This window comes from Ursus americanus, chromosome 9, assembly GCF_024610735.1.
Source record: "Ursus americanus isolate L20-20 chromosome 9, mUrsAme1.1.p, whole genome shotgun sequence".
In the NCBI taxonomy this organism is placed as follows: Eukaryota; Metazoa; Chordata; class Mammalia; order Carnivora; family Ursidae; genus Ursus; species Ursus americanus.
Genome location: NC_142135.1, coordinates 60,845,288 through 60,855,608, shown reverse-complemented (window position 1 = coordinate 60,855,608; position 10,321 = coordinate 60,845,288). Strand labels below are relative to the sequence as shown.

The 10,321-nt window shown below is 35.2% G+C and overlaps 1 non-coding gene across 1 annotated transcript; it reads left to right on the top strand.

Annotated features, from left to right (window-relative positions):
- The first annotated feature begins 374 nt into the window (after positions 1-374).
- LOC148109481 (U6 spliceosomal RNA) lies at positions 375-481 on the top strand. Its single transcript, XR_015725847.1, has one exon. It is a non-coding gene; the product is annotated as a U6 spliceosomal RNA (small nuclear RNA).
- Positions 482-10,321: the final 9,840 nt, after the last annotated feature.

The following is a 10,321-nucleotide window of genomic DNA, read 5'->3' as shown; positions in this document are numbered from 1 at the left end:
GATTTTTACATTACTAATAGCCTGCTTTTATAACTGTGGGTATTTTGTTAGTTTTGAATTATTCTAAATGATCTGTGCAACAAAAGCAAAACTTGGACAGCTGCATACCCTCATAGGACAAAACTGGCTACAAGAATGAATGACCTTCCAATAGATACTTTGGGCCAGTTCTGCTTTTGAGAATGCATTTCCATACAGAATGTGTGTCACTGAATTCAGTTAACAAAAGGAGAGAATTATACAAAGTAGTAGACAAGAAAGTTTAACTATCAGTCAACATGAGAATTCTAAAATCACCGAGGGAAAGCCGAGAACAAAAATCTAAATAGCAAGCTTTGTACATTCATTTCTTTAGTTTTTAGTTACAGTTAGTCGTGCTGGCTTCTGCAGCACAGACACTAAAATTGGAATGATACAGAGAAGGTTCATGTGACCCCTGTGTGAGGATGACATGTAAATTCATAAAGTGTTCCATATTTAGTTAGTCATATACTTTCCAATTATGTATATATGTAGACATTACACATTTAATGATTTCTTTTATTTATATATTGTTTTGCAAAATGCAAAGCACATTCAAGATTTTATTTATTTATTTGACAGAGAGACAGCCAGCGAGAGAGGGAGCACAAGCAGGGGGAGTGGAAGAGGAAGAAGCAGGCTTCCAGCAGAGAAGCCTGATGCGGGGCTCGATCCCTGGGATCCAGGATCACATCCTGAGCCGAAGGCAGACGCTTAACGACTGCGCCACCCAGGCGCCCCTGCATAGCACATTCAAAAAGGACTTGGCAGAGTATTTGTCACAGAGGAAGAACAGATCAGTCTTAGATGTTTCTCGTTAAGCTCTTGGCATGCATTGTCTCATTTTGTACTCACCACCCTATGAGGACATGCTACTAGTGCTGCTATTCTAAGGGAGGAAATGAAAGATTTAAAAACCTAAATAATTTTTTATTGAAGTATGATTGAAATAAAATTCTCTATTAGTTACAGGTGTACATCGTACTTATTCTGCATTTTTACACATTACAAAATTATTCCCATGATAAGTCTAGTTACCATCTGTCACCATATAAAATTATTATAATATTGTTGACTATATTCCCTATGCTGTACATTACAACCCCATGACTCATTTATTTTATAACTTGAAGTTTGTTCTTTGGTCACACATTCCTACTAGACCTGACAATTCCTTTAATGTCTTGTGATGCCAGATGTCTCTTCATTAGCTTATCTCAATCTACTATAGTCTTTATCTGACTCTCCTTCCTCCTAAGGGGGCATGGTCCCTTTTGGAGCAAAATTTATTCCTGGGTAAGAATATATATAAGCTAAAGAATAGGTAAGCATGGCTGTTTATGGGCCATATATGTGTCTGTTTCGGACATGATTATGTCTCGATAGGAGATTAAAAATGTGCAAGTGATAGGTGAAATAATTAAAGTATAGGGTTTTTATCAGCATCCAATAAGTAGAAGACTAAAAATGCAAATAGGGGTTGATTGGATTCTAATCAATTCTTCCTGAGAAATAGTATGTCCCAAGTTTTAATGACCATTCGGATTAAAGTTAGACATTCCCATAATCTTATGAAATCACTTCCTGTTCTAGCAGCCATTTCCATAAATGCCAATATTTATGTTTCCAGTATTAAAAAAAAAAATCACAACCTTCTTAGTGTACTCAAATTTAGTACCAGATTGCCAACTGAAACCCTGAAATAGTACCTGGCCACCTACCTTTATTCGTAGACCAATAAAATCTAGAGCCTTAAAAATGCCATCACCTTGTTTGACTGCACTGAACTGTGAAACCTGGAAGGATGTAGAAACCAGAACAGGCTGCTAAGATGAAGTCATCTTGCTAAAGGGACAATTTGTAACGGGGCATTGTGCTGACAGGTCTGCAAGCCTATAGTCTAAAGTCAGTGTGTACGTTTGAGCTCAAAATAGACCTTGTGTGTGACAAAAACAGCATTATTCTCAACAGTTGAGGGAACTTGATGGATATTGCTTCTCCAAACACTGGAAAATTAAAATTGAGGCCCTCTGGGGAGGTCTATTCATGTACCATGCTCTGGTTTCTTAAAGAAATGACGGTGTCTATAGAAAGAATGGTCTACACATGCTCACTGAACATGAAGGACCATCTCTGTCTCTATTTTCCAAATTAAACAAATGATTATATATCTACATATATAGTCTGACATCGGTTTTCTTGTGTCCTAATCATTAAAAGGTTTATCTCAGTTTAAACTCTAAACCATACTTCATAATGCATTGCTTGTAGTGAAAAAAATTAAAATGATATTAAATAGCATTGCCCCAAAAGTCTGGGTGGAATTGTTTATCTAGAACCTGATCCTTTGTTGACAGAAATGGCATCGTATAGGGAGTAGTTCCAGGAGACATAAAAGTTTCTTCTTTTTGCACTGCATACTTTATGCTCTTACGTGTAATCTGCATGGTCAACATAAGCAGATTTTCGCTTTGATTTTTTTAACTGTCAAACAGAAATATGCACGTGCAAAAAACATCTTTCATTTTCAAATATTTGTCTATCGTAGATTTCCAGATGCCTCAAAATTAGACATGCTCCATGTTAATTTATAGATCAGACAGTTCTCTCCAGTAAAAGCGGAATTTATTTTCCTCAGTGGAAAGGATTTGTCCTGACAGTCTTCAGCAGCCATCTTGGGTGAATGAAAATCATAGAATAACTGTAGTCCTACCTCTGCCAAGTTTGTTCATCCTTCTAGATCAGTTTTCCCATCTGAAAGATGAAGGGCTTCAAGTCCATAGCAATAGTTAATATTTACTGAGAACTTGCTTTGGGTCAAGCACAAGAGCTCTACAAGGTCACGCCTAATATTAACTGCATTATGTGAATGAGGAAAATTGAGACACAGAAAGATGAAATAACTCTCATAAGTAATAAGAGAGAAAGCCTGAATTTGAACCAAGACACTGGCTCCATAGTCCATACAAAACCACAACTCATTCTGCCTTCCCAAAGTATTTTCTAGCTGTGAACAAAATGAATGGTTCTACATTTTGCCTTGTTATAGTTTGCTGTTTAAATCTTTGTGCTTGAATTAGGATTATGTTTTCCCACATTTTTTATAGTAAACAGTCTATTAAAGAGTAGGCATGTATGTAGGATCATATTAAGCACTGTGATGTCAAATTAAAGACAGATTTTTTTTTTCTTTTCCTTAGTCCTTTTGAAAATGAAGAACTGACCTATTTCCTATACTCACAACTAACCAAAGAGAAAGAACCTAATAGTCATAAAAAAGAAAATAATGTCTGGAAAAAAATGAAAAAATAAGATGGCCTTTTTCCACATCCAAGTAACAGGCGTATTAGAAAATAAATTACTTTCTTTCAACTTGCCTAGTTCAGCATTGGGAGATACAGAAGCCAAACTTTCTGATAATTTTCAACCTTGTATCTAATAGAGGCAAATTCTAACTGTATATATATATATATGGATAGATATAATTAATTTTATGGAATCAAGTCATGTGGAATAGACAAATAGTTAGTAATTTAGATGGCTCCAAGAGCTCTGAAGTACCCCAAATCTCACACTAAATTAAAAACACTTCTTCAGTTGAAATGGAAACACTGGCTGGACCTAACTACACCCTAATAAAACCAAACAATTATTCTGAACTCTAGTTCTGAAAAGCAAAATTATCAGCTGTTATTTGGTTTAAAGAAAAGTTTTAAATTTGACCAAATTAACATATATTTTTTCCTGCCTTTTGCCAGCTCTAAATGGAGAACCCCAACCCATTTCATAAGATGTTCAGTATGTTCCCAAATACATCCTAACAGAAAAGAAAATTACAGGCCAGTATCCCAAATGAAGATGCAAAAATCTTCAACAAAATATTAGCAAACTGAATTCAATAATACATTAAAAGAATCCTAGAGCAGAATCAAACAGGATTTATCCCTGGGATTCAAGGATGGTTCAACATCTGCTAATCAATCAATGTCATACATCATGGTAACAAAATGAAGGATAGAAGTCACGGTCATTTCAATAGATGTAGAAAAAACATTTGAGAAAATTCAACATCCATTCATAATAACTCTGCGAACTAGGAATAGAGGGAATCTACCTCAACATAATAGACGCCATACATGACAAACCCACAGCTAACATTATACTCAACAGTGAAAAGCCAAGAACTTTTCCTTTAAGATCAGAAACAAGACAAGAATGCTCACTCTTACCACTTTTATATACTACTAGAAGTGCTAGCCAGAGCAATTAGACAGAAAAAATAAATAAAAGACATACAAATTAGAAAGGAAGAAGAAAATTGTCACTATTTGCAGATGACATGATATTACATGTAGAAAACCCTAAAGACTCTACCAAAAAATCTATTAGAACTAGTTAGCAAATTCAGTAAATTCACAGGATTTAAAATCAATATACAAAAATCATTTGTGTTTATATATGTCAATAATGAACTGTAAGAAAGGGGAATTAAGAAAACAATCTCATCTACAATTACATCACAAAAAATAAAATACTTAGAAATAAATTTAACCAATGAGGTAAAATATCTGTATATTAAAAACTGTAAGATAGTGATAAAATAAATCGAAGAAAACACAAACAGCAAAAAAATGGAAAGACATTTCACACTCATGGATTAGAATTAATATTGTTAAATGTCCATACCACCCAAAGCAATCTACAGATTCATTGTAAACTCTACCAAAATTCCAATGGCATCTGAAAGACTAAACAATCCTAAATTTGGTATAGAACCAAAAAGGACCCTGAAATACCCAAAGCAATCTTGAGAAAGAAGAACAAAGCTGGAGGCATCACACCTCCTGATTTCAATCTATACTATAAAGCTATATCAAAAGAGTATGACACTGCCATACAAACAGACACAGAGATCAAAGGAACAGACTAGAGATCCCAGAAATAAACCCATGCAAACATGGTCAGTTAATTTATGACAAGGGAGTCAAGAATGTGTAACGGGGAAAGAATTGTCTTCTCAACAAATGGTGTTGGGAAAACTGGACAGGCACATGTCAAAGAATGAAACTGAACAAAAATCAACTCAAAATGGATTAAAGACTTGAATATAAAATCTGAAGCCATAAAACTCCTAGAAGAAAACATGGGAGTTAAGCTCCTTGACATTGGTCTTGGCAATGAGTTTTTGGATTTGTCACCAAAAGCAAAGACATCAAAACCAAAAATTAACAAGTAGGACTACTTCAAATTAAAATGCTTCTGCACAGCAAAGGAAACCATCGACAAAAATCAAAAGGTAATCAATAGAATGGGAGAAAATATTTGCAAATCATATATCTGATAAGGGGTTAATATCCAAAATATGTATAGAACTCATATAACACAATAGTGCAAAAAATATTTTTAAATGGGCAGAGGAGCTGATATACATTTTTGCAAAGATATATCCACACAAACACACATATATATATACATATGTAAGTCAGAGAAAAACGAATACTGTATAATCTCACTTATATATGGAATCTAAAAAAACTCAAAAACAGAGAACAGTTTGGTGGTTGCTAGAGGCAGGCAATGGGGCCTGGGGAAATGGGTGAAGGTGGTCAAAATGTACAAACTGTCACTTATAAAATAAATAAGTTCTGGGCATGTAATGTGCAGCATGGTAACTATAGTTAACAATATTGCATTTTGTATCTGAAAGTTGCTAAAAGAGTAGAGCTTAAAAGTTCTCATTGCAAGAAGAAATAATTGTAACTATATGAGATGGTGAATGCTAACAAAATTGGGATGATCATTTCACAATAGACACATATATCAAATGATTACATTGTACAGTTCAATAGTACCATGTTACACGTCAATTATATCGCAATAAAACTAGAAAAATAAAATTCCAAAGCTATTAATTTAGAAAAAAAAAGTACAAGTACACTGAAAAAGTAGATTAGAATAAATCATCCAGACTCCAGTTTACACAGGAAAAGAAAAGATTAAAGAGAAAAGCAGGTAGGAGACAAGCGGGATACATGAAGAGTCTAATAGTATGTGCAATCCTAAAAGAACAAGAATGCAATACAAAAAATATTCAGTGACAAGAACAAGAATTTCCACACCGATGGGGAAATCAAGTCTGAAATTGTAAGCATATTCCAATAAGAATTTTTTTTGTTTAATGAGGAAAGAGCACACCAAATCATAATGGAGTAAACAAAAGGGAAAACAGAAGAGGAGGGACACCTGGGTGGATCGGTTGGTTGAGCGGTTACCTTCGGCTCAGGTCATGAGCCCAGGGTCCTGGGACGAGCCCAGCAACCAGCCCCCGCTCGGCAGGGAATCTGCTTGTCCCTCTGCCCCTCCCCCTGCTTGTTCTCTCTCTCTCTCATAAATAAATAAAATCTAAAAAAAAAAAAAAAAAAGAAAGAAAAAAAGAAACATGACAGAAAAACTCTGAAAGCAGCCTGAGACAAATAGCACAGACTCACAGAAGAGGAACGATTAATTATAAGCAGCTGAAAATCAGTAGTACAGGCATCATTAGAATTATACGCCACTATAGTGTGGTTTTGTGAGTTTCTTCTTGCATCTAACAGTTTTGCTTTATAAATTTATTTATTTATTTATTTATTTATTTATTTATTTATTTATTTATTTATTTTGAGAGAGAGAGCACGAACATGCATGGGGTGGTGGGGGAAGGGGCAGAGGGGGAGGGAGAGAGAGAATCCTCAGTATAACTCCACACCCAGCATGAAGCCTGCTTGATCTCACGTCCTGAGATCATGACCTGAGCTGAAAGCAAGAGTCGGTGGCTTAACCTACTGAGCCACCCAGGCACCCCTGTAAATTTTAATTCCATATCATTTAGAGCATAAACACACGTGGATTTTATACCTTCTTGATGAATTTCATCTTTTAACACTGAGTTATCATGCTTAGTCCATTTGAATGCTTTTCACTCAGAAACCTATTTAATGAATTATCACTATCACCGCTGCAGATATTAATAGGTTTATTTTTGTCCATTCATTTTGGGTAATTTGTCTGTTATGTGTATCTAGTAATGAAAAACAATGTAACTGATTTTTTAAATTGGATTTTAAAAATGTGTGCCTTTTTATATGAGGATTTAACTCATTCAATTTATTGTTTATAAATGATATGTTTGACTCTTCCTTGACATTTCTCTGCATGTTTTGTATTTACTATATATAAATTTCATTTGCTTATTGGTAGTTTTTGATTATTCAAATTATTTTATTCCTTTTGTCATCTCATGGTTTTAAAACTATGTGTGTATGTATATTTTTCTCCAGATGATAACCCTAATTTTTCATAAATGAATTTTAATTTGTCTTTCGATATCAAGGATTGAACTATATTTGTGCTGTCCACTATTCAAACAAGACCATCATCTTATTACCTATCTTCTTCAGCATATTAATTAAAATAAAGTTGAAATTTAGTCCCAGATTGGTTTGGTTTGTTTGCATTTGCATAATGTCTCAACCAGTTTGGAAATCTTTTCTTACACTGTATTAAATTTCAGATTTACATTGGCAGAGATTGTTTAGATATCCCTACAAGTTTTCTTTCTCTTTGCTCATCACTTTTTCTTGTATTGCATGTCTCACTCTTTGTTTTTTCACTTTTCATTTTACCAGATTCTATTGTCAAATAATTTTGTGCAGGGACAGTGAGTATGTACTAAGTACCAGTCCATCTGAAATAGTATTTTATGCATATGTACTGTTTTCCCTCAGCACTTTGAAGACTTTCTTTATCTTTATCTTCCTGCACTGTGAGTTTCATAGAAGTCTGATGAGAGCTTCAGTCTCATTCCACTGTAGTGGGCTTGATTTTTGGTTATTCTTTTTATTCTCGTTGTGCAGAAATTTCGGGAGGTCTGCCTAGCACTCCATGGGAAGACATGAGGCTTTCTTAATCTCAGTGTAATTTTTACATCCTGCCTTTGATTGCCTTCCTGCTAATCTCTTTTCACCTTGTTCTGAAACTCCTGCTGAGTGATACTAGCTATGACGTACCCTTATCAGTATTCAGGATATTACCTTTTCTCTAGTACTTCGATGCTTTGCCTCCACCTTCTGAAAAGTATCCTTTTCTATCAATGTCCAATTCAGTCTTTGTCTTAGCCAGCTCAAGCTGCCATAACAAAATATTATAAACTCGGTGTCAAAACAACAGAAATTTATTTCTCACAACTCTTAAGGCTGGGTGTTCGCGATCAGGGTATAGGCACAGTGAGGAAGGGGCCCTCTTCCAGGGTGCAGACCTCTGACTTTTCCCTGTATCCTCAAATGGCGGAGAGCAGAGAGCGGAAACAAGTCTCATACGACACTTACTTAAAAAAAAAAAAAAGGCATTGCTCCCATCACAAGGGCTTCACCCTCATGATCTGAATTAAACCCAATTATTTTCCCAAAGACCCAACCTTCTAATATCATTTCATTGAGGGATAGTGTTTCAATGTATAAATTGGGGGAGGACACAAACATTCAGTTTATAATTGTTTTCAACAATGGAATGTTATTATTTAGCCCTTCTATTAAACTTTTAATTTGGGCCATCATATTTCAATATCTAAGAAATTGTTGCCAATCATTCTTTTTCCAAAGCAGTCTGCTTATAATGTTGTATGTACAATCCTCTGGTTTTCCCTAAAAGTACAGGATAGTGTTTTTGTTTTTTTGTTTGTTTGTTTTACTTCTTGCAATTTTTGGTTTTTGTTTTACAATTATATCTATTTCTTGTGAGGTCATTGTTCTAATTTCACATCTGTTCTTCCTCATTTTATTGGTTTCGCAGAGGTCCTTCTGACTCCTTTATTTCTATGCTCCCTAGTCCTCTTTTCCTTGACCCTCTGCCCATACCTCATATTTAATTACTCTGATAGAGAGGACTCTTTGAAATTGCTTTCTCCAAGTTCAGCATTTTTCCTAGAGTTTTGCTAGAAAGCACTAATCTTATCTCTATAATGATGCTGTCTCTCTTATAGTTTTTATATTCATCTGCCTTGATCGCCCAGAGACGTCTCAATATTTCAGATGCAGTCAAAATAGTCTTATTTTTTCCCATCATGTCATGATTGTGGATAAATTCCTTTAATTAATATATATTTTATCTTAACCTTTTCATAGAATTTTGGCAGTGAGAGATAAGAGATACAAACAAATGAGTTTACTTGGCCAAATTGAAGCAGAGGACTTGAACTGCTTTTTCTTAGAAAAAGCCTTACCTACACCTCAATGTTAGAATAATATGTGCAAAGCTAAAACACGGTTGCTTCATTTCCTGGGGAAGAAAGTGTTCCTTCCACTGGCAGTCCTGATATCCTAAGAAACAAAGCTAGAGATGTAGTTTATTTCAGGGTGGTGACAACTTTTACAAGAAAACATTAGAGGATTAAAAAATTGCTGCCACTGAACTTTTAGGAGCAGAAATCCTTTTTGTCTGTTTGTTTTCCTTTATCTGAGCAGTACTTAGCAGAGGATAAATTGATGTACCCTTTTATATTTTTATAATCAATAAATTTTATTTTAAAAAACGAATCTTGAACCTGAACAGAAAATGTTCCTACTAGAAATAAATAAAAATATGAGGTTTTTTTGCTTTGTTTCGTTTTTTTAAGTAGGCTCCACACACAGCACAGAGCCCAGTGGGTGGCTTGAACTCACGACCCTGAGATCAAGACCCTAGCTAAGATCAAGAGTCCCATGCTTAACCAACTGAGCCACCCAGGCACCCCATAATATGTTTTTTTTTTCTCTTTGTTTGTATTACTCTATTTTCCAATATTTTTGGTGCAATAACCTCGATTAAAAAAATTTTTTTTTAAAGGTTGAACCTTTCTGGAGATACCAAATAAAATTAATGGTGCTGGACCCTGCTGGTGGAGATCTTGAATATCAATGCTGTGGGTTTCACTGCCACTTGCATTGCAACCTTTAAGCAGGAAGACCACCTCAGGCTTCATCAATAGAGACACAACGATTTGGAAGCCTGGTCGAATTATTTATCATTAAGTTTTGTGCAAGTTGATCAATGAGTGGCAGGAAGTCTAGAATTAATAGAAAGTATCAGCAAGGAATCACTGTCACTGACATTCATCTCGTGTCCACCTCACGCACCCCCCTTGTTAAGTCCCCTAATAGCCCTTCCTTCCGTGAGAACGATTACATTATGGGAATGATGCTTCTGCAAGCGCTCGCCGGCCAGGCGGGCAGCACTGTTCACATCTGCAATTTGTAGCCTTCTTGGAAACAAGCTGTGGGACCGA